This window comes from Ambystoma mexicanum, chromosome 13 (assembly GCF_040938575.1).
Source record: "Ambystoma mexicanum isolate Mex_15411 chromosome 13, UKY_AmexF1_1, whole genome shotgun sequence".
Classification (NCBI taxonomy): domain Eukaryota; kingdom Metazoa; phylum Chordata; class Amphibia; order Caudata; family Ambystomatidae; genus Ambystoma; species Ambystoma mexicanum.
Window position 1 is genome coordinate 307511782 of NC_090938.1, and position 27546 is coordinate 307539327.

Sequence of the window (27546 nt, forward strand, 5' to 3'; positions counted from 1 at the left end):
CTGAGACCCTTCCTATAACATGAGATGTGATATCCAACTCCTTCCCATTCCAACCTGAGACACTTCCTATAGCATGAGAAGGGATATCCAACTCCTTCCCAATCCAATCCTGAGACCCTTCCGATAGCAGAGATGTGATATCTCAATGCTTATACCAAACCTGAGACCCTTCCTATGGCATGAGATGTGATATCCAACTCCTTCCCAATCCAATCCTGAGACCCTTCTGATAGCAGAGACGTGATATCTCAATGCTTCTACCAAACCTGAGACCCTTCCTTTAGCATGAGATGTGATATCCAAATCCTTCACATTCCAATCCTGAGACCCTTCCTATAGCATGAGATGTGATATCTCAATGCTTCTAATACCAAACCTGAGATCCTTCCTATAACATGAGATGTGATATCCAATTCCTTCCCATTCCAAACCTGAGACCCTTCCTATTGGATGAGATGTGATATCCAACTCCTTCCCATTCCAACCCTGAGACCCTTCCTATAGCATGAGATGTGATGTCTCAATGCTTCTAATACCAAACCTGAGATCCTTCCTATAACATGAGATGTGATATCCAACTCCTTCCATTCCAATCCTGAGACCCGTCCTATAGCATGAGATGTGATATCTCAATGCTTATACCAAACCTGAGATCCTTCCTATAACATGAGATGTGATATCCAATTCCTTCCCATTCCAAACCTGAGACCCTTCCTATTGGATGAGATGTGATATCCAACTCCTTCCCATTCCAACCCTGAGACCCTTCCTATAGCATGAGATGTGATGTCTCAATGCTTCTAATACCAAACCTGAGATCCTTCCTATAACATGAGATGTGATATCCAATTCCTTCCCATTCCAAACCTGAGACCCTTCCTATTGGATGAGATGTGATATCCAACTCCTTCCCATTCCAACCCTGAGACCCTTCCTATAGCATGAGATGTGATGTCTCAATGCTTCTAATACCAAACCTGAGACCCTTCCTATGGCATGAGATGTGATATCCAACTCCTTCCCAATCCAATCCTGAGACCCTTCCGATAGCAGAGACGTGATATCTCAATGCTTCTACCAAACCTGAGACCCTTCCTTTAGCATGAGATGTGATATCCAAATCCTTCACATTCCAATCCTGAGACCCTTCCTATAGCATGAGATGTGATATCTCAATGCTTCTAATACCAAACCTGAGATCCTTCCTATAACATGAGATGTGATATCCAATTCCTTCCCATTCCAAACCTGAGACCCTTCCTATTGGATGAGATGTGATATCCAACTCCTTCCCATTCCAACCCTGAGACCCTTCCTATAGCATGAGATGTGATGTCTCAATGCTTCTAATACCAAACCTGAGATCCTTCCTATAACATGAGATGTGATATCCAACTCCTTCCATTCCAATCCTGAGACCCTTCCTATAGCATGAGATGTGATATCCAACTGCTTCCCATTCCAATCCTGAGACCCTTCCTATAGCATGAGATGTGATATCTCAATGCTTCTAATACCAAACCTGAGATCCTTCCTCTAACATGAAATGTGATATCCAACTCCTTCCCTTTCCAAACCTAAGAGCCTATCTATAGCATGAGATGTGATATCCAAGTCCTTCCCATTCCAACCCTTAGACCCTTCCTACAGCATGCAATATGATATCTCAATGATTCTAATAACAAACCTGAGACCCGTCCTATAACATGAGATGGGATATCCAACTCCTTCCCATTCCAATCCTGAGACACTTCCGATAGCAGAGATGTGATATCTCAATGCTTATACCAAACCTGAGACCCTTCCTATAACATGAGATGTGATATCCAAATCCTTCCCGTTCCAAACCTGAGACCCTTCCTTTAGCATGAGATGTGATATCCAGCACCTTCCCATTCCAATCCTGAGACACTTCCGATAGCATGAGATGTGATATCTCAATGCTTCTAATATCAAAACTGAGACCCTCCCTATAGCATAATATGTGATATCTAAGTCCTTCCCATTCCAATACTGAGACCCTCCCTATAGCATGAGATGTGATATCCAACTCCTTCCCATTCCAATCCTGAGACCCTTCCTATAGCACGAGATATGATATCTCAATACTTCTAATACCAAACGTGAGATCCTTCCGATAACATGAGATGTGATATCCAACTCCTTCCCCTTCCAAACCTGAGACCCTCCCTTTAGCATGAGATGTGATATCCAACTCCTTCCTATTCCAATCCTGAGACTCTTCTGATAGCATGAGATGTGATATCTAAATGCTTCTAATACCAAACCTGAGATCGTTCCGATAGCATGAGATGTGATATCTCAATGCTTCTAATACCAAACCTGAGATCCTTCCTATAACATGAGATGTGATATCCAAATCCTTCCCCTTCCAAACCTGAGACCCTCCCTTTAGCATGAGATGTGATATCCAACTCCTTCCCATTCCATTCCTGAGACCCTTCTGATAGCATGACATGTGATATCTCAATGCCTCTAATACCAAACCTGAGATCCTACCTCTAACATGAAATCTGATATCCAACTCTTTCCCCTTCCAAACCTGAGAGCCTTCCTATAGCATGAAATGTGATATCCAAGTCCTTCCCATTTCAATCCTGAGACCCTTCCTATAGCTTGAGATGTGATATCCAACTCCTTCCCATTCCAATTCTGAGACCCTTCCTATACTATGAGACTTGATATCTCAATGCTTCTAATACCAAACGTGAGACCCGTAATATAACATGAGATGTGATATCCAAATCCTTCCCCTTCCAAACCTTAGACCCTTCCTTTATCATGAGATGTGATATCCAACTCCTTCCCATTCCAAACCTGAGACCCTTCCAATATCATGAGATGTGATATCTCAAAGCTTCTAATATCAAACTTGAGACCCTCCCTATAGCATGAGATGTGATATCCAAGTCCTTCCCATTCCAATCCTGAGACCCTTCCTATAGCATGAGATGTGATATCTCAATGCTTCTAATACCAAACCTGAGACCCTTCCTATAACATGAGATGGGAATATCCAACTCCTTCCCATTCCAATCCTGAGACCATTCCGATAGCAGAGATGTGATATCTCAATGCTTATACCAAACCTGAGATCCTTCCTATAACATGAGATGTGATATCCAACTCCTTGCCATTCAAATCCTGAGACCCTTCCGATAGCAGAGACGTGATATCTCAATGCTTCTACCAAACATGAGACCCTTCCTTTAGCATGAGATGTGATATCCAAATCCTTCACATTCCAATCCTGAGACCATTCCTATAGCATGAGATGTGATATCTCAATGCTTCTAATACCAAACCTGAGATCCTTCCTATAACATGAGATGTGATATCCAATTCCTTCCCATTCCAAACCTGAGACCCTTCATATTGGATGAGTTGTGATATCCAACTCCTTCCCATTCCAACCCTGAGACCCTTCCTATAGCATGAGATGTGATGTCTCAATGCTTCTAATACCAAACCTGAGATCCTTCCTATAACATGAGATGTGATATCCAACTCCTTCCATTCCAATCCTGAGACCCGTCCTATAGCATGAGATGTGATATCTCAATGCTTATACCAAACCTGAGACCCTTCCTATAGCATGAGATGTGATATCCAACTACTTCCCATTCCAATCCTGAGACCCTTCCTATAGCATGAGATGTGATATCTCAATGCTTCTAATACCAAACCTGAGATCCTTCCTCTAACATGAAATGTGATATCCAACTCCTTCCCTTTCCAAACCTAAGAGCCTATCTATAGCATGAGATGTGATATACAGGTCCTTCCCATTCCAATCCTTAGACCCTTCCTACAGCATGCAATATGATATCTCAATGATTCTAAAAACAAACCTGAGACCCGTCCTATAGCATGAGATATGATATCCAAGTCCTTCCCATTCCAATCCTGAGACCCTTCCTATAACATGAAATGTGATATCCAACTCCTTCCCATTCCAACCTGAGACCCTTCCTATAGCATGAGATGGGATATCCAACTTCTTCCAAGTCCAATACTGATACCCTTCCGATAGCATGAGATGTGATATCCCAATGCTTCTACCAAACCTGAGACCCATACTATGGCATGAGATGTGATATCAAACTCCTTCCCATTCCAATCCTGAGACCCTTCCTATAGCTTGAGGTGTGATATCCAACTCCTTCCCATTCCAATTCTGAGACCCTTCTTATACCATGAGACTTGATATCTCAATGCTTCTAATACCAAACCTGAGACCCGTCCTATAACATGAGATGTGATATCCAAATCCTTCCCCTTCCAAACCTTAGACCCTTCCTTTATCATGAGATGTGATATCCAACTCCTTCCCATTCCAATCCTGAGACCCTTCCGATATCATGAGATTTGTTATCTCAATGCTTCTAATATCAAACTTGAGACCCTCCCTATAGCATGATGTGACATCCAAGTCCTTCCCATTCCAATCCTGAGACCCTTCCTATAGCATGAGATGTGATATCTCTATGCTTCTAATACCAAACCTGAGACCCTTCCTATAACATGAGATGGGATATCCAACTCCTTCCCATTCCAATCCTGAGACCTTTCCGATAGCAGAGATGTGATATCTCAATGCTTATACCAAACCTGAGAACCTTCCTATGGCCTGAGATGTCATATACAACTCCTTCCCATTACAATCCTGAGACCCTTCCTTTAGCATGAGATGTGATATCTCAATGCTTATACCAAATCTGAGACCCTTCCTATAGCATGAGATGTGATATCCAATTCCTTCCCATTCCAATCCTGAGACCCTTCCTATAGGATGAGATGTGATATCTCAATGCTTATACTAAACCTGAGAGCCTACCTATAGCATGAGATGTGATATCCAAGTCCATCCCATTCCAATCCTTAGACCCTTCCTACAGCATGCGATGTGATATCTCAATGATTCTAATACCAAACCAGAGACTCTTCCTATAACATGAGATGGGATATCCAACTCCTTCCCGTTCCAAACCTGAGACACTAACTATAGCATATGTGATATCCAACTCCTTCCCATTCCAAACATGAGACCCTTCCTATAGCAAGAAAGTAATATCCAACTCCTACCCATTCCAATCCTGAGACCCTTCCTATAGCAAGAGATGTGATATCCAAATCCTTCCCATTCCAATCCTGAGACCCTTCTTATAACATGAGATGTGATATCCAACTCCTTCCCATTCCAACCTGAGACACTTCCTATAGCATGAGAAGGGATATCCAACTCCTTCCCAATCCAATCCTGAGACCCTTCCGATAGCAGAGATGTGATATCTCAATGCTTATACCAAACCTGAGACCCTTCCTATGGCATGAGATGTGATATCCAACTCATTGCCATTCAAATCCTGAGCCCCTTCCTATAGCATGAGAAGGGATATCCAACTCCTTCCCAATCCAATCCTGAGACCCTTCCGATAGCAGAGACGTGATATCTCAATGCTTCTACCAAACCTGAGACCCTTCCTTTAGCATGAGATGTGATATCCAAATCCTTCACATTCCAATCCTGAGACCCTTCCTATAGCATGAGATGTGATATCACAATGCTTCTAATACCAAACCTGAGATCCTTCCTATAACATGAGATGTGATATCCAATTCCTTCCCATTCCAAACCTGAGACCCTTCCTATTGGATGAGATGTGATATCCAACTCCTTCCCATTCCAACCCTGAGACCCTTCCTATAGCATGAGATGTGATGTCTCAATGCTTCTAATACCAAACCTGAGATCCTTCCTATAACATGAGATGTGATATCCAACTCCTTCCATTCCAATCCTGAGACCCGTCCTATAGCATGAGATGTGATATCTCAATGCTTATACCAAACCTGAGACCCTTCCTATAGCATGAGATGTGATATCCAACTGCTTCCCATTCCAATCCTGAGACCCTTCCTATAGCATGAGATGTGATATCTCAATGCTTCTAATACCAAACCTGAGATCCTTCCTCTAACATGAAATGTGATATCCAACTCCTTCCCATTCCAAACCTGAGACCCTTCCTATTGGATGAGATGTGATATCCAACTCCTTCCCATTCCAACCCTGAGACCCTTCCTATAGCATGAGATGTGATGTCTCAATGCTTCTAATACCAAACCTGAGATCCTTCCTATAACATGAGATGTGATATCCAACTCCTTCCATTCCAATCCTGAGACCCTTCCTATAGCATGAGATGTGATATCCAACTGCTTCCCATTCCAATCCTGAGACCCTTCCTATAGCATGAGATGTGATATCTCAATGCTTCTAATACCAAACCTGAGATCCTTCCTCTAACATGAAATGTGATATCCAACTCCTTCCCTTTCCAAACCTAAGAGCCTATCTATAGCATGAGATGTGATATCCAAGTCCTTCCCATTCCAACCCTTAGACCCTTCCTACAGCATGCAATATGATATCTCAATGATTCTAATAACAAACCTGAGACCCGTCCTATAACATGAGATGGGATATCCAACTCCTTCCCATTCCAATCCTGAGACACTTCCGATAGCAGAGATGTGATATCTCAATGCTTATACCAAACCTGAGACCCTTCCTATGACATGAGATGTGATATCCAAATCCTTCCCGTTCCAAACCTGAGACCCTTCCTTTAGCATGAGATGTGATATCCAGCACCTTCCCATTCCAATCCTGAGACACTTCCGATAGCATGAGATGTGATATCTCAATGCTTCTAATATCAAAACTTAGACCCTCCCTATAGCATAATATGTGATATCTAAGTCCTTACCATTCCAATACTGAGACCCTCCCTATAGCATGAGATGTGATATCCAACTCCTTCCCATTCCAATCCTGAGACCCTTCCTATAGCATGAGATATGATATCTCAATACTTCTAATACCAAACGTGAGATCCTTCCGATAACATGAGATGTGATATCCAAATCCTTCCCCTTCCAAACCTGAGACCCTCCCTTTAGCATGAGATGTGATATCCAACTCCTTCCTATTCCAATCCTGAGACTCTTCTGATAGCATGAGATGTGATATCTAAATGCTTCTAATACCAAACCTGAGATCGTTCCGATAGCATGAGATGTGATATCTCAATGCTTCTAATACCAAACCTGAGATCCTTCCTATAACATGAGATGTGATATCCAAATCCTTCCCCTTCCAAACCTGAGACCCTCCCTTTAGCATGAGATGTGATATCCAACTCCTTCCCATTCCATTCCTGAGACCCTTCTGATAGCATGAGATGTGATATCTCAATGCCTCTAATACCAAACCTGAGATCCTACCTCTAACATGAAATCTGATATCCAACTCTTTCCCCTTCCAAACCTGAGAGCCTTCCTATAGCATGAAATGTGATATCCAAGTCCTTCCCATTCCAATCCTGAGACCCTTCCTATAGCTTGAGATGTGATATCCAACTCCTTCCCATTCCAATTCTGAGACCCTTCCTATACTATGAGACTTGATATCTCAATGCTTCTAATACCAAACGTGAGACCCGTAATATAACATGAGATGTGATATCCAAATCCTTCCCCTTCCAAACCTTAGACCCTTCCTTTATCATGAGATGTGATATCCAACTCCTTCCCATTCCAAACCTGAGACCCTTCCAATATCATGAGATGTGATATCTCAAAGCTTCTAATATCAAACTTGAGACCCTCCCTATAGCATGAGATGTGATATCCAAGTCCTTCCCATTCCAATCCTGAGACCCTTCCTATAGCATGAGATGTGATATCTCAATGCTTCTAATACCAAACCTGAGACCCTTCCTATAACATGAGATGGGAATATCCAACTCCTTCCCATTCCAATCCTGAGACCATTCCGATAGCAGAGATGTGATATCTCAATGCTTATACCAAACCTGAGATCCTTCCTATAACATGAGATGTGATATCCAACTCCTTGCCATTCAAATCCTGAGACCCTTCCGATAGCAGAGACGTGATATCTCAATGCTTCTACCAAACATGAGACCCTTCCTTTAGCATGAGATGTGATATCCAAATCCTTCACATTCCAATCCTGAGACCATTCCTATAGCATGAGATGTGATATCTCAATGCTTCTAATACCAAACCTGAGATCCTTCCTATAACATGAGATGTGATATCCAATTCCTTCCCATTCCAAACCTGAGACCCTTCATATTGGATGAGTTGTGATATCCAACTCCTTCCCATTCCAACCCTGAGACCCTTCCTATAGCATGAGATGTGATGTCTCAATGCTTCTAATACCAAACCTGAGATCCTTCCTATAACATGAGATGTGATATCCAACTCCTTCCATTCCAATCCTGAGACCCGTCCTATAGCATGAGATGTGATATCTCAATGCTTATACCAAACCTGAGACCCTTCCTATAGCATGAGATGTGATATCCAACTACTTCCCATTCCAATCCTGAGACCCTTCCTATAGCATGAGATGTGATATCTCAATGCTTCTAATACCAAACCTGAGATCCTTCCTCTAACATGAAATGTGATATCCAACTCCTTCACTTTCCAAACCTAAGAGCCTATCTATAGCATGAGATGTGATATACAGGTCCTTCCCATTCCAATCCTTAGACCCTTCCTACAGCATGCAATATGATATCTCAATGATTCTAAAAACAAACCTGAGCCCGTCCTATAGCATGAGATATGATATCCAAGTCCTTCCCATTCCAATCCTGAGACCCTTCCTATAACATGAAATGTGATATCCAACTCCTTCCCATTCCAACCTGAGACCCTTCCTATAGCATGAGATGGGATATCCAACTTCTTCCAAGTCCAATACTGATACCCTTCCGATAGCATGAGATGTGATATCCCAATGCTTCTACCAAACCTGAGACCCATACTATGGCATGAGATGTGATATCAAACTCCTTCCCATTCCAATCCTGAGACCCTTCCTATAGCTTGAGGTGTGATATCCAACTCCTTCCCATTCCAATTCTGAGACCCTTCTTATACCATGAGACTTGATATCTCAATGCTTCTAATACCAAACCTGAGACCCGTCCTATAACATGAGATGTGATATCCAAATCCTTCCCCTTCCAAACCTTAGACCCTTCCTTTATCATGAGATGTGATATCCAACTCCTTCCCATTCCAATCCTGAGACCCTTCCGATATCATGAGATTTGTTATCTCAATGCTTCTAATATCAAACTTGAGACCCTCCCTATAGCATGATGTGACATCCAAGTCCTTCCCATTCCAATCCTGAGACCCTTCCTATAGCATGAGATGTGATATCTCTATGCTTCTAATACCAAACCTGAGACCCTTCCTATAACATGAGATGGGATATCCAACTCCTTCCCATTCCAATCCTGAGACCTTTCCGATAGCAGAGATGTGATATCTCAATGCTTATACCAAACCTGAGAACCTTCCTATGGCCTGAGATGTCATATACAACTCCTTCCCATTACAATCCTGAGACCCTTCCTTTAGCATGAGATGTGATATCTCAATGCTTATACCAAATCTGAGACCCTTCCTATAGCATGAGATGTGATATCCAATTCCTTCCCATTCCAATCCTGAGACCCTTCCTATAGGATGAGATGTGATATCTCAATGCTTATACTAAACCTGAGAGCCTACCTATAGCATGAGATGTGATATCCAAGTCCATCCCATTCCAATCCTTAGACCCTTCCTACAGCATGCGATGTGATATCTCAATGATTCTAATACCAAACCAGAGACTCTTCCTATAACATGAGATGGGATATCCAACTCCTTCCCGTTCCAAACCTGAGACACTAACTATAGCATATGTGATATCCAACTCCTTCCCATTCCAAACATGAGACCCTTCCTATAGCAAGAAAGTAATATCCAACTCCTACCCATTCCAATCCTGAGACCCTTCCTATAGCAAGAGATGTGATATCCAAATCCTTCCCATTCCAATCCTGAGACCCTTCTTATAACATGAGATGTGATATCCAACTCCTTCCCATTCCAACCTGAGACACTTCCTATAGCATGAGAAGGGATATCCAACTCCTTCCCAATCCAATCCTGAGACCCTTCCGATAGCAGAGATGTGATATCTCAATGCTTATACCAAACCTGAGACAATTCCTATGGCATGAGATGTGATATCCAACTCATTGCCATTCAAATCCTGAGCCCCTTCCTATAGCATGAGAAGGGATATCCAACTCCTTCCCAATCCAATCCTGAGACCCTTCCGATAGCAGAGACGTGATATCTCAATGCTTCTACCAAACCTGAGACCCTTCCTTTAGCATGAGATGTGATATCCAAATCCTTCACATTCCAATCCTGAGACCCTTCCTATAGCATGAGATGTGATATCACAATGCTTCTAATACCAAACCTGAGATCCTTCCTATAACATGAGATGTGATATCCAATTCCTTCCCATTCCAAACCTGAGACCCTTCCTATTGGATGAGATGTGATATCCAACTCCTTCCCATTCCAACCCTGAGACCCTTCCTATAGCATGAGATGTGATGTCTCAATGCTTCTAATACCAAACCTGAGATCCTTCCTATAACATGAGATGTGATATCCAACTCCTTCCATTCCAATCCTGAGACCCGTCCTATAGCATGAGATGTGATATCTCAATGCTTATACCAAACCTGAGACCCTTCCTATAGCATGAGATGTGATATCCAACTGCTTCCCATTCCAATCCTGAGACCCTTCCTATAGCATGAGATGTGATATCTCAATGCTTCTAATACCAAACCTGAGATCCTTCCTCTAACATGAAATGTGATATCCAACTCCTTCCCTTTCCAAACCTAAGAGCCTATCTATAGCATGAGATGTGATATCCAAGTCCTTCACATTCCAACCCTTAGACCCTTCCTACAGCATGCAATATGATATCTCAATGATTCTAATAACAAACCTGAGACCCGTCCTATAACATGAGATGGGATATCCAACTCCTTCCCATTCCAATCCTGAGACACTTCCGATAGCAGAGATGTGATATCTCAATGCTTATACCAAACCTGAGACCCTTACTATAACATGAGATGTGATATCCAACTCCTTCCCATTCCAATCCTGAGACCCTTCCGATATCATGAGATGTGATATCTCAAAGCTTCTAATATCAAACTTGAGACCCTCCCTATAGCATGAGATGTGATATCCAAGTCCTTCCCATTCCACTCCTGAGACCCTTCCTATAGCATGAGATGTGATATCTCAATGCTTCTAATACCAAACCTGAGACCCTTCCTATAACATGAGATGGGAATATCCAACTCCTTCCCATTCCAATCCTGAGACCCTTCCGATAGCAGAGATGTGATATCTCAATGCTTATACCAAACCTGAGATCCTTCCTATAACATGAGATGTGATATCCAACTCCTTCCCATTCCAATCCTGAGACACTTCCTATAGCATGAGATGTGATATCTCACTGCTTATACCAAACCTGAGACCCTTCCCATAGCATGAGATGTGATATCCAACTCCTTCCCATTCCAATCCTCAGACCCTTCCTATAGCATGAGATGTGATATCTCAATGCTTCTAATAACAAACTTGAGACCCTACCTATAGCATGAGATGTGATATCCAAGTCCTTCCCATTCCAATCCTGAGACACTTCCTATAGCAGAGATGTGATATCTCAATGTTTATACCAAACCTGAGACCCTTCCTATAACATGAGATGTGATATCCAACTCCTTCCCGTTCCAAACCTGAGACCCTTCCTTTAGCATGAGATGTGATATCCAGCTCCTTCCCATTCCAATCCTGAGACACTTCCGATAGCATGAGATGTGATATCTCAATGCTTCTAATATCAAAACTGAGACCCTCCCTATAGCATGATATGGGATATCTACGTCCTTCCCATTCCAATCCTGAGACCCTTCCTATAGCATGAGATGTGATATCTCAATGCTTCTACCAAACCTGAGACCCTTCCTTTAGCATGAGATGTGATATCAAACTCCTTCCCATTCCAATCCTGAGACCCTTCCTATAGCATGAGATGTGATATCTCAATACTTCTAATACCAAACCTGAGATCCATCCTATAACATGAGATGTGATATCCAAATCCTTCCCCTTCCAAACCTGAGACCCTCCCTTTAGCATGAGATGTGATATCCAACTCCTTCCCATTCCAATCCTGAGACCCTTCTGATAGCATAAGATATGATATCTCAATTCTTCTATACCAAACCTGAGATCCTTCCGATAGCATGAGATGTGATATCTCAATACTTCTAATACCAAACCTGAGATCCTTCCTATAACATGAGATGTGATATCCAAATCCTTATCTTCCAAACCTGAGACCCTCCCTTTAGCATGAGATGTGATATCCAACTCCTTCCCATTCCAATCCTGAGACTCTTCTGATAGCATAAGATATGATATCTCAATGCTTCTATACCAAACCTGAGATCCTTCTGATAGCATGAAATGTGATATCCAACTCTTTCCCCTTGCAAACCTGAGAGCCTTCCTATAGCATGAGATGTGATATCCAAGTCCTTCCCATTCCAATCCTGAGACCCTTCCTATAACATGAGATGTGATATCCAACTCCTTCCCATTCCAACCTGAGACCCTTCCTATAGCATGAGATGGGATATCCAACTCCTTCCAAATCCAATCCCGATACCCTTCCGATAACATGAGATGTGATATCCCAATGCTTCTACCAAACCTGAGACCCATACTATGGCATGAGATGTGATATCAAACTCCTTCCCATTCTAATCCTGAGACCCTTCCTATAGCTTGAGATGTGATATCCAACTCCTTCCCATTCCAATTCTGAGACCCTTCCTATACCATGAGACTTGATATCTCAATGCTTCTAATACCAAACCTGAGACCCGTCCTATAACATGAGATGTGATATCCAAATCCTTCCCCTTCCAAACCTTAGACCCTTCCTTTATCATGAGATGTGATATCCAACTCCTTCCCATTCCAATCTTGAGACCCTTCCGATATCATGAAATGTGATACCTCAATGCTTCTAATATCAAACTTGAGACCCTCCCTATAGCAAGAGATGTGATATCCAAGTCCTTCCCATTCCAATCCTGAGACCCTTCCTATAGCATGAAATGTGATATCTCAATGCTTCTAATACCAAACCTGAGACCCTTCCTATAACATGAGATGGGAATATCCAACTCCTTCCCATTCCAATCCTGAGACCCTTCCGATAGCAGAGATGTGATATCTCAATGCTTATACCAAACCTGAGATCCTTCCTATAACATGAGATGTGATATCCAACTCCTTCCCATTCCAATCCTGAGACACTTCCTATAGCATGAGATGTGATATCTCACTGCTTATACCAAACCTGAGACCCTTCCTATACCATGAGATGTGATATCTCAATGCTTCTAATATCAAACTTGAGACCCTCCCTATAGCATGAGATGTGATACCCAAGTCCTTCCCATTCCAATCCTGAGACACTTCCTATAGCATGAGATGTGATATCTCAATGCTTCTAATACCAAACCTGAGACTCTTCCTATAACATGAGATGGGATATCCAACTCCTTCCCATTCCAATCCTGATTCCCTTTCGATAGCAGAGATGTGATATCTCAATGTTTATACCAAACCTGAGACCCTCCCTACGGCATGAGATTTCATATACAACTACTTCCCATTCCAATCCTGAGACCCTTCCTATAGCATGAGATGTGATATCCAACTCCTTCCCATTCCAATCCTGAGACCCTTCCTATAGCATGAGATGTGATGTCTCAATGCTTCTAATACCAAACCTGAGATCCTTCCTATAACATGAGATGTGATATCCAACTCCTTCCATTCCAATCCTGAGACCCTTCCTATAGCATGAGATGTGATATCTCAATGCTTATAACAAAACCTGAGACCCTTCCTCTAGCATGAGATGTGATATCCAACTCGTTCCCATTCCAATCCTGAGACCCTTCCTATAGCCTGAGATGTGATATCTCAATGCCTCTAATACCAAACCTGAGATCCTTCCTCTAACATGAAATGTGATATCCAACTCCTTCACTTTCCAAACCTGAGAGCCTATCTATAGCATGAGATGTGATATCCAAGTCCTTCCCATTCCAATCCTTAGACCCTTCCTACAGCATGCAATATGATATCTCAATGATTTTAATAAAAAACCTGAGACCCGTCCTATAACATGAGATGTGATATCCAACTCCTTCCATTCCAATCCTGAGACCCGTCCTATAGCATGAGATGTGATATCTCAATGCTTATACCAAACCTGAGACCCTTCCTATAGCATGAGATGTGATATCCAACTGCTTCCCATTCCAATCCTGAGACCCTTCCTATAGCATGAGATGTGATATCTCAATGCTTCTAATACCAAACCTGAGATCCTTCCTCTAACATGAAATGTGATATCCAACTCCTTCCCATTCCAAACCTGAGACCCTTCCTATTGGATGAGATGTGATATCCAACTCCTTCCCATTCCAACCCTGAGACCCTTCCTATAGCATGAGATGTGATGTCTCAATGCTTCTAATACCAAACCTGAGATCCTTCCTATAACATGAGATGTGATATCCAACTCCTTCCATTCCAATCCTGAGACCCTTCCTATAGCATGAGATGTGATATCCAACTGCTTCCCATTCCAATCCTGAGACCCTTCCTATAGCATGAGATGTGATATCTCAATGCTTCTAATACCAAACCTGAGATCCTTCCTCTAACATGAAATGTGATATCCAACTCCTTCCCTTTCCAAACCTAAGAGCCTATCTATAGCATGAGATGTGATATCCAAGTCCTTCCCATTCCAACCCTTAGACCCTTCCTACAGCATGCAATATGATATCTCAATGATTCTAATAACAAACCTGAGACCCGTCCTATAACATGAGATGGGATATCCAACTCCTTCCCATTCCAATCCTGAGACACTTCCGATAGCAGAGATGTGATATCTCAATGCTTATACCAAACCTGAGACCCTTCCTATAACATGAGATGTGATATCCAAATCCTTCCCGTTCCAAACCTGAGACCCTTCCTTTAGCATGAGATGTGATATCCAGCACCTTCCCATTCCAATCCTGAGACACTTCCGATAGCATGAGATGTGATATCTCAATGCTTCTAATATCAAAACTTAGACCCTCCCTATAGCATAATATGTGATATCTAAGTCCTTACCATTCCAATACTGAGACCCTCCCTATAGCATGAGATGTGATATCCAACTCCTTCCCATTCCAATCCTGAGACCCTTCCTATAGCATGAGATATGATATCTCAATACTTCTAATACCAAACGTGAGATCCTTCCGATAACATGAGATGTGATATCCAAATCCTTCCCCTTCCAAACCTGAGACCCTCCCTTTAGCATGAGATGTGATATCCAACTCCTTCCTATTCCAATCCTGAGACTCTTCTGATAGCATGAGATGTGATATCTAAATGCTTCTAATACCAAACCTGAGATCGTTCCGATAGCATGAGATGTGATATCTCAATGCTTCTAATACCAAACCTGAGATCCTTCCTATAACATGAGATGTGATATCCAAATCCTTCCCCTTCCAAACCTGAGACCCTCCCTTTAGCATGAGATGTGATATCCAACTCCTTCCCATTCCATTCCTGAGACCCTTCTGATAGCATGAGATGTGATATCTCAATGCCTCTAATACCAAACCTGAGATCCTACCTCTAACATGAAATCTGATATCCAACTCTTTCCCCTTCCAAACCTGAGAGCCTTCCTATAGCATGAAATGTGATATCCAAGTCCTTCCCATTCCAATCCTGAGACCCTTCCTATAGCTTGAGATGTGATATCCAACTCCTTCCCATTCCAATTCTGAGACCCTTCCTATACTATGAGACTTGATATCTCAATGCTTCTAATACCAAACGTGAGACCCGTAATATAACATGAGATGTGATATCCAAATCCTTCCCCTTCCAAACCTTAGACCCTTCCTTTATCATGAGATGTGATATCCAACTCCTTCCCATTCCAAACCTGAGACCCTTCCAATATCATGAGATGTGATATCTCAAAGCTTCTAATATCAAACTTGAGACCCTCCCTATAGCATGAGATGTGATATCCAAGTCCTTCCCATTCCAATCCTGAGACCCTTCCTATAGCATGAGATGTGATATCTCAATGCTTCTAATACCAAACCTGAGACCCTTCCTATAACATGAGATGGGAATATCCAACTCCTTCCCATTCCAATCCTGAGACCATTCCGATAGCAGAGATGTGATATCTCAATGCTTATACCAAACCTGAGATCCTTCCTATAACATGAGATGTGATATCCAACTCCTTGCCATTCAAATCCTGAGACCCTTCCGATAGCAGAGACGTGATATCTCAATGCTTCTACCAAACATGAGACCCTTCCTTTAGCATGAGATGTGATATCCAAATCCTTCACATTCCAATCCTGAGACCATTCCTATAGCATGAGATGTGATATCTCAATGCTTCTAATACCAAACCTGAGATCCTTCCTATAACATGAGATGTGATATCCAATTCCTTCCCATTCCAAACCTGAGACCCTTCATATTGGATGAGTTGTGATATCCAACTCCTTCCCATTCCAACCCTGAGACCCTTCCTATAGCATGAGATGTGATGTCTCAATGCTTCTAATACCAAACCTGAGATCCTTCCTATAACATGAGATGTGATATCCAACTCCTTCCATTCCAATCCTGAGACCCGTCCTATAGCATGAGATGTGATATCTCAATGCTTATACCAAACCTGAGACCCTTCCTATAGCATGAGATGTGATATCCAACTACTTCCCATTCCAATCCTGAGACCCTTCCTATAGCATGAGATGTGATATCTCAATGCTTCTAATACCAAACCTGAGATCCTTCCTCTAACATGAAATGTGATATCCAACTCCTTCCCTTTCCAAACCTAAGAGCCTATCTATAGCATGAGATGTGATATACAGGTCCTTCCCATTCCAATCCTTAGACCCTTCCTACAGCATGCAATATGATATCTCAATGATTCTAAAAACAAACCTGAGCCCGTCCTATAGCATGAGATATGATATCCAAGTCCTTCCCATTCCAATCCTGAGACCCTTCCTATAACATGAAATGTGATATCCAACTCCTTCCCATTCCAACCTGAGACCCTTCCTATAGCATGAGATGGGATATCCAACTTCTTCCAAGTCCAATACTGATACCCTTCCGATAGCATGAGATGTGATATCCCAATGCTTCTACCAAACCTGAGACCCATACTATGGCATGAGATGTGATATCAAACTCCTTCCCATTCCAATCCTGAGACCCTTCCTATAGCTTGAGGTGTGATATCCAACTCCTTCCCATTCCAATTCTGAGACCCTTCTTATACCATGAGACTTGATATCTCAATGCTTCTAATACCAAACCTGAGACCCGTCCTATAACATGAGATGTGATATCCAAATCCTTCCCCTTCCAAACCTTAGACCCTTCCTTTATCATGAGATGTGATATCCAACTCCTTCCCATTCCAATCCTGAGACCCTTCCGATATCATGAGATTTGTTATCTCAATGCTTCTAATATCAAACTTGAGACCCTCCCTATAGCATGATGTGACATCCAAGTCCTTCCCATTCCAATCCTGAGACCCTTCCTATAGCATGAGATGTGATATCTCTATGCTTCTAATACCAAACCTGAGACCCTTCCTATAACATGAGATGGGATATCCAACTCCTTCCCATTCCAATCCTGAGACCTTTCCGATAGCAGAGATGTGATATCTCAATGCTTATACCAAACCTGAGAACCTTCCTATGGCCTGAGATGTCATATACAACTCCTTCCCATTACAATCCTGAGACCCTTCCTTTAGCATGAGATGTGATATCTCAATGCTTATACCAAATCTGAGACCCTTCCTATAGCATGAGATGTGATATCCAATTCCTTCCCATTCCAATCCTGAGACCCTTCCTATAGGATGAGATGTGATATCTCAATGCTTATACTAAACCTGAGAGCCTACCTATAGCATGAGATGTGATATCCAAGTCCATCCCATTCCAATCCTTAGACCCTTCCTACAGCATGCGATGTGATATCTCAATGATTCTAATACCAAACCAGAGACTCTTCCTATAACATGAGATGGGATATCCAACTCCTTCCCGTTCCAAACCTGAGACACTAACTATAGCATATGTGATATCCAACTCCTTCCCATTCCAAACATGAGACCCTTCCTATAGCAAGAAAGTAATATCCAACTCCTACCCATTCCAATCCTGAGACCCTTCCTATAGCAAGAGATGTGATATCCAAATCCTTCCCATTCCAATCCTGAGACCCTTCTTATAACATGAGATGTGATATCCAACTCCTTCCCATTCCAACCTGAGACACTTCCTATAGCATGAGAAGGGATATCCAACTCCTTCCCAATCCAATCCTGAGACCCTTCCGATAGCAGAGATGTGATATCTCAATGCTTATACCAAACCTGAGACCCTTCCTATGGCATGAGATGTGATATCCAACTCATTGCCATTCAAATCCTGAGCCCCTTCCTATAGCATGAGAAGGGATATCCAACTCCTTCCCAATCCAATCCTGAGACCCTTCCGATAGCAGAGACGTGATATCTCAATGCTTCTATCAAACCTGAGACCCTTCCTTTAGCATGAGATGTGATATCCAAATCCTTCACATTCCAATCCTGAGACCCTTCCTATAGCATGAGATGTGATATCACAATGCTTCTAATACCAAACCTGAGATCCTTCCTATAACATGAGATGTGATATCCAATTCCTTCGTATTCCAAACCTGAGACCCTTCCTATTGGATGAGATGTGATATCCAACTCCTTCCCATTCCAACCCTGAGACCCTTCCTATAGCATGAGATGTGATGTCTCAATGCTTCTAATACCAAACCTGAGATCCTTCCTATAACATGAGATGTGATATCCAACTCCTTCCATTCCAATCCTGAGACCCGTCCTATAGCATGAGATGTGATATCTCAATGCTTATACCAAACCTGAGACCCTTCCTATAGCATGAGATGTGATATCCAACTGCTTCCCATTCCAATCCTGAGACCCTTCCTATAGCATGAGATGTGATATCTCAATGCTTCTAATACCAAACCTGAGATCCTTCCTCTAACATGAAATGTGATATCCAACTCCTTCCCTTTCCAAACCTAAGAGCCTATCTATAGCATGAGATGTGATATCCAAGTCCTTCACATTCCAACCCTTAGACCCTTCCTACAGCATGCAATATGATATCTCAATGATTCTAATAACAAACCTGAGACCCGTCCTATAACATGAGATGGGATATCCAACTCCTTCCCATTCCAATCCTGAGACACTTCCGATAGCAGAGATGTGATATCTCAATGCTTATACCAAACCTGAGACCCTTACTATAACATGAGATGTGATATCCAACTCCTTCCCATTCCAATCCTGAGACCCTTCCGATATCATGAGATGTGATATCTCAAAGCTTCTAATATCAAACTTGAGACCCTCCCTATAGCATGAGATGTGATATCCAAGTCCTTCCCATTCCACTCCTGAGACCCTTCCTATAGCATGAGATGTGATATCTCAATGCTTCTAATACCAAACCTGAGACCCTTCCTATAACATGAGATGGGAATATCCAACTCCTTCCCATTCCAATCCTGAGACCCTTCCGATAGCAGAGATGTGATATCTCAATGCTTATACCAAACCTGAGATCCTTCCTATAACATGAGATGTGATATCCAACTCCTTCCCATTCCAATCCTGAGACACTTCCTATAGCATGAGATGTGATATCTCACTGCTTATACCAAACCTGAGACCCTTCCCATAGCATGAGATGTGATATCCAACTCCTTCCCATTCCAATCCTCAGACCCTTCCTATAGCATGAGATGTGATATCTCAATGCTTCTAATAACAAACTTGAGACCCTACCTATAGCATGAGATGTGATATCCAAGTCCTTCCCATTCCAATCCTGAGACACTTCCTATAGCAGAGATGTGATATCTCAATGTTTATACCAAACCTGAGACCCTTCCTATAACATGAGATGTGATATCCAACTCCTTCCCGTTCCAAACCTGAGACCCTTCCTTTAGCATGAGATGTGATATCCAGCTCCTTCCCATTCCAATCCTGAGACACTTCCGATAGCATGAGATGTGATATCTCAATGCTTCTAATATCAAAACTGAGACCCTCCCTATAGCATGATATGGGATATCTACGTCCTTCCCATTCCAATCCTGAGACCCTTCCTATAGCATGAGATGTGATATCTCAATGCTTCTACCAAACCTGAGACCCTTCCTTTAGCATGAGATGTGATATCAAACTCCTTCCCATTCCAATCCTGAGACCCTTCCTATAGCATGAGATGTGATATCTCAATACTTCTAATACCAAACCTGAGATCCATCCTATAACATGAGATGTGATATCCAAATCCTTCCCCTTCCAAACCTGAGACCCTCCCTTTAGCATGAGATGTGATATCCAACTCCTTCCCATTCCAATCCTGAGACCCTTCTGATAGCATAAGATATGATATCTCAATTCTTCTATACCAAACCTGAGATCCTTCCGATAGCATGAGATGTGATATCTCAATACTTCTAATACCAAACCTGAGATCCTTCCTATAACATGAGATGTGATATCCAAATCCTTATCTTCCAAACCTGAGACCCTCCCTTTAGCATGAGATGTGATATCCAACTCCTTCCCATTCCAATCCTGAGACTCTTCTGATAGCATAAGATATGATATCTCAATGCTTCTATACCAAACCTGAGATCCTTCTGATAGCATGAAATGTGATATCCAACTCTTTCCCCTTGCAAACCTGAGAGCCTTCCTATAGCATGAGATGTGATATCCAAGTCCTTCCCATTCCAATCCTGAGACCCTTCCTATAACATGAGATGTGATATCCAACTCCTTCCCATTCCAACCTGAGACCCTTCCTATAGCATGAGATGGGATATCCAACTCCTTCCAAATCCAATCCCGATACCCTTCCGATAACATGAGATGTGATATCCCAATGCTTCTACCAAACCTGAGACCCATACTATGGCATGAGATGTGATATCAAACTCCTTCCCATTCTAATCCTGAGACCCTTCCTATAGCTTGAGATGTGATATCCAACTCCTTCCCATTCCAATTCTGAGACCCTTCCTATACCATGAGACTTGATATCTCAATGCTTCTAATACCAAACCTTAGACCCTTCCTTTATCATGAGATGTGATATCCAACTCCTTCCCATTCCAATCTTGAGACCCTTCCGATATCATGAAATGTGATACCTCAATGCTTCTAATATCAAACTTGAGACCCTCCCTATAGCAAGAGATGTGATATCCAAGTCCTTCCCATTCCAATCCTGAGACCCTTCCTATAGCATGAAATGTGATATCTCAATGCTTCTAATACCAAACGTGAGACCCTTCCTATAACATGAGATGGGAATATCCAACTCCTTCCCATTCCAATCCTGAGACCCTTCCGATAGCAGAGATGTGATATCTCAATGCTTATACCAAACCTGAGATCCTTCCTATAACATGAGATGTGATATCCAACTCCTTCCCATTCCAATCCTGAGACACTTCCTATAGCATGAGATGTGATATCTCACTGCTTATACCAAACCTGAGACCCTTCCTATACCATGAGATGTGATATCTCAATGCTTCTAATATCAAACTTGAGACCCTCCCTATAGCATGAGATGTGATACCCAAGTCCTTCCCATTCCAATCCTGAGACACTTCCTATAGCATGAGATGTGATATCTCAATGCTTCTAATACCAAACCTGAGACTCTTCCTATAACATGAGATGGGATATCCAACTCCTTCCCATTCCAATCCTGATTCCCTTTCGATAGCAGAGATGTGATATCTCAATGTTTATACCAAACCTGAGACCCTCCCTACGGCATGAGATGTCATATACAACTCCTTCCCATTCCAATCCTGAGACCCTTCCTATAGCATGAGATGTGATATCCAACTCCTTCCCATTCCAATCCTGAGACCCTTCCTATAGCATGAGATGTGATGTCTCAATGCTTCTAATACCAAACCTGAGATCCTTCCTATAACATGAGATGTGATATCCAACTCCTTCCATTCCAATCCTGAGACCCTTCCTATAGCATGAGATGTGATATCTCAATGCTTATAACAAAACCTGAGACCCTTCCTATAGCATGAGATGTGATATCCAACTCGTTCCCATTCCAATCCTGAGACCCTTCCTATAGCCTGAGATGTGATATCTCAATGCCTCTAATACCAAACCTGAGATCCTTCCTCTAACATGAAATGTGATATCCAACTCCTTCACTTTCCAAACCTGAGAGCCTATCTATAGCATGAGATGTGATATCCAAGTCCTTCCCATTCCAATCCTTAGACCCTTCCTACAGCATGCAATATGATATCTCAATGATTTTAATAAAAAACCTGAGACCCGTCCTATAACATGAGATGGGATATCCAACTCCTTCCCATTCCAATCCTGAGACACTTCCGATAGCAGAGATGTGATATCTCAATGTTTATACCAAACCTGAGACCCTTCCTATAACGAGATGTGATATCCAACTCCTTCCCGTTCCAAACCTGAGACCCTTCCTTTAGCATGAGATGTGATATCCAGCTCCTTCCCATTCCAATCCTGAGACACTTCCGATAGCATGAGATGTGATATCTCAATGCTTCTAATATCAAAACTGAGACCCTCCCTATAGCATATGTGATATCTAAGTCCTTCCCATTCAATCCTGAGACCCTTCCTATAGCATGAGATGTGATATCTCAATGCTTATCCTTGATTCCTGTAGTAAATTGATTTCCTTTGCAGGCCGACTCCTGTCACGAATGCCTTGTCTGCATGCATTCTCTCCTGGCCATTCTCTCACCTTGGGTATTTGCCTACCCCCTTCCTCTCTCAGTGGATGGACTTCTCCATCCTAGCCTCCTACCACTCAACTCCGCCTACTTGGAGAATTCAACATGAACCTGTATGCTTCCTGACCTGGACTTTTACGAGATCTGCAACTCTTCATGTCGCTGGCCCTACACACTGCAGGGAATACTCAGGATTTTCTGATCTCAGACCTCCCCCTCTGTAACCCTCTCAACAATCCTCTTCCGTGGTGATCAAGTTCTCATCTCCAAAGAAGGCTAACTGCCAGCTGTTCCTCCTCAGAGGAGTTCTCCCTTTCTGTCCCTGCTCCCTGCACCGTTTCGCGTTGCAAACACTCGCTTCCCTGCTCTCTGGTTTAGACGCCTTTCCTTCTCAGAGGCCTTCTTCCTTTCTGCCCTTTTCGCGTTGCAAGTACTCGCTTCCCAGCTCTCTGGTTTAGACGCGTGTTCCCTGCCTTCTCTCCTCTTCCCGCTGCCTTCAAATCAAAAAATGAGCTCCAAAAGATACACAGTGCTCAGAATGCTCTATAACACCCATTATTCAACATATAGCCGTAACCCGCTAGACGTATTGAAACGTGCTGTAAACTAGCAAAAACAGCTAGAAAATGTACTTTCCTCGTGTTTTTGTAAATGCTAATTCTGATGGGTTCCCATGTATGTACTGTCCGTGCGTTTGTTGTCGAATCCTGAAGTTTTCAACCACTGTTCTCCCATACAAGGGGGGGGGGGGTCAACGTCTACTGCTGTTCACAGGCTGAATGTATACGGCTGAAATCTTCAAGGCATTATCAGCTTTCCTGACTGTTTTGGAACGTGTATTTGCCATCTGTTAATGCAGTCGCCCTGTGTTCATCGTCCCTTCTACTTTACAGGCTGCACTCCCCTGGTGATCACATTCTCCTCTCCAGAGCAGGCTGACTACCAGCTGCTCCTCATAGGCGTTCATCCTTTCTGTCCCTGCTCCCTGCACCGTTTCGCGTTGCATGTACTCGCTTCCCAGCTCTCTGGTTTAGATGCGTGTTCCCTGCCTTCTCTCCTCTTCCTACAGCCTTCCAATGAGCTCCACAAGATACAGTGTTCAGAATGCTTTATAACTCCCATTATTCAACATATAGCTGTAACCCGCTAGACGTATTGAAACGTGCTAAAAACGAGCAGAAACAGCTAGAAAATGTACTTTCCTCGCGTTTTGGTAAATGCGAATTCTGGTGGATTCCCATTTTGTACTCTGTTCGTGCGTTTGTTCAGTCGAATCCTGGTCTTTTGAACCACTCTTCTCCCATACAAGGGAGGGTCAAAATGTGTTGTTCACAGGCTGAATTTATACTGCTGAAATGCTCGCTTCCCTGCTCTCTGGTTTAGACGCGTGTACCCTGCATTTACCAAAACGCGAGGGAAGTACATTTTCTAGCTGTTTTTGCTAGTTTTTAGCACGTTTCAATACGTCTAGCGGGTTACAGCTATATGTTGAATAATGGGGTTATAAAGCATTCTGAACACTGTTTCTTGTGGAGCAAATTGGAAGGCTGTAGCAAGAGGAGAGAAGGCAGGGAACACGCATCTCAACCAGAGAGCTGGGAAGCGAGTACATGCAACGCGAAACGGTGCAGGGAGCAGGGACAGAAAGGATGAACACCTATGAGGAGGAGCAGCTGGTAGTTAGCCTGCATAGGAGAGAAGAATGTGATCACTAGGGGAGTGCAGCCTGTAAACTAGAAGGAACGATGAACAAAGGGCGACTGCATTAACAGATGGCAAATACACGTTCCAAAACAGGAAAGCTGATAATGCCTTGAAGATTTCAGCCGTATACATTCAGCCTGTGAACAGCAGTAGATGTTGACCCCCCCCATTCCCTAGTATGGGAGAACAGTGGTTAAAAACTTCAGGATTCGACACAAACGCACGGACACAGTACTTACAACATGGGAACCCACCAGAATTCGCATTTACAAAAACGCGAGGGAAGTACATTTTCTAGCTATTTTTGCTAGTTTTTAGCAATTTTCAATACGTCTAGCGGGTTACAGCTATATGTTGAATAATGGGGTTATAAAGCATTCTGAACACTATCTTGTGGAGCTCATTGGAAGGCTGTAGGAAGAGGAGAGAAGGCAGGGAACACGCATCTAAACCAGAGAGCTGGGAAGCGAGTACATGCAACGCGAAACGGTGCAGAGAGCAGGGACAGAAAGGGAGAAAGGTGGAACGCCTCTGAGGAGGAGCAGCTGGTAGTTAGCCTGCTCTGGAGAGGAGAATGTGATCACCACGGGAGTTCAGCCTTGAAACAAGAAGGGACGATGAAAACATGCTGACTGGAATAACAGATGGCAAATACACTTTCCAGAACAGTCGGTTTACCCGATAATGCATTGACGATTTCAGCAGTATACATTCAGCCTGTGAACAGTAGATTTTGATCCCCCCCTTGCATGGGTGACGAGTGGTTAAAAACATCAGGATTCGACTGAACAAATGCACGAACAGAGTACAAAATGGGAATCCACCAGAATTCGTATTTACCAAAACGCGAGGAAAGAACATTTTCTAGCTATTTTTGCTAGTTTTTAGCACTTTTCAATACGTCTAGCGGGTTACAGCTATATCTTGAATAATGGGTGTTATAAAGCATTCTGAGCACCGTGTATCTTTTGAAGCTCATTTGTTGATTTGAAGGCAGCGGGAAGAGAGAAGGCCGGGAACACACGTCTAAACCAGAGAGCTGGGAAGCGAGTTGTTCTCTGCAACGCGAAACGATGCAGAGAACAAGCACAGAAAGGAAGAAGGAAAAGCGTCTAAACCAGAGAGCAGGGAAGCGAGTGTTTGCAACGCGAAACGGTGCAGAGAGCAGGGACAGAAAGGGAGAAAGGGAGAACTCCACTGAGGAGGAACAGCTGGTAGTTAGCCTTCTTTGGAGATGAGAACTTGATCACCACGGGAGAGGATTGTTGAGAGGGTTACATAGGGGGATGTCTGAGATCAGAAAATCCTGAGTATTCCCTGCAGTGTGTAGGGCCAGAGACAGGAAGAGTTGCAGATCTCGTAAAAGTCCAGGTCAGGAAGCATACATGTTCATTTTGAATTCTCCAAGTAGGCGGAGTTGAGTGGTAGGAGGCTAGGATGGAGAAGTCCATCCACTGAGAGAGGAAGGGGGTAGGCAAATAGCCACGGTGAGAGAATGGCCAGGAAAGAGAGAATGCATGCAGACAAGGCATTCGTGAGAGGAGTCGGCCTGCAAAGGAAAGCAATTTACTACAGGAATCAAGGATACTCCCCCTCAAGAATGGTTGGATCTGGGCATGGAGAGGAACTTGTCATCAGGGAGGAAAGTGTCAGAGCTCGAGACAGCGCTGGCCGTCATCCATGTCTCGGTTAGACCAAGGACATCAAGGTCGGGTTCTTCCAGGAAATGGCAGATGTCAGATGAGTTTTAACTGAGTGAGAGTTGAGAGTGGGGAGGGGTACAAATCAGTAATCCTTGCGGAGGTGTAGAAGGAGCCTGACCTAGGGCACATGAGGAAGGAGAGAGGAAAGGAAGCAGAAGAAGGGAGAGAAGACACAGCAGGAGTGCATTATCAATCCGGGAGCTAGGAGTGGTGAGGTTAGACGGGGAGGTCTGAGTCTCAGGATTTGAATGGGAAGTTCGATATCACATGTCATGCTATAGGAAGAGTCTCAGGATTGGAATGGGAAGGAGTTGGATATGATATCTCTTGTTATAGGGAGGGTCTCAGGTTTGGTATTAGAAGCACTGTGATATCAAATCACATCCTATCGGAAGGGTCTCGGGTTTGGTATTGGAAGAAATGAGATTTCAAATCTCAGGCTGTGGGAATGGTCTCGGGTATGGTATTGGAAGGGGTGAAAAATCACATTTCATGCTACAGGAAGGGTCACAAGTTTGGAATGGGAAGGAGTTGGATTTCACATATACTACGGGAAGGGCCTCAGGTTTGGTATTAGAAGCATAGAGATATCACATCTCATGTTATAGGAAGGGTCTCGATTGGAATAGGAAGGAGTTGGATATCACATCTCATGTTATAGGGAGGGTCTCAGTTTTGATATTAGAAGCATTGAGATATCACATATGCTATTGGAAGGGTCTCAGTATTGGAATGGGAAGGAGTTGGATATCACATCTCATGTTATAGGGAGGGTCTCAGTTTTGATATTAGAAGCATTGAGATATCACATATGCTATTGGGAGGGTCTCAGTATTGGAATTGGAAGGAGTTGGATATCACATCTCATGCTATCGGAAGGGTCTCAGGATTGGAATGGGAAGTAGTTGGATATCACATATGCTAAAGGAAAGGTCTCAGGTTTGGAATGGGAAGGAGTTGGATATCACGTCTCATGTTATAGGAAGGGTCTCAGGATTGGAATGGGAAGGAGTTGAATATCACATCTCATGCTAAAGGAAGGGTCATCAGGTTCGGTATAAGCATTGAGAAATCACATCTCTGCTATCAGAAGGGTCTCAGGATAGGAATG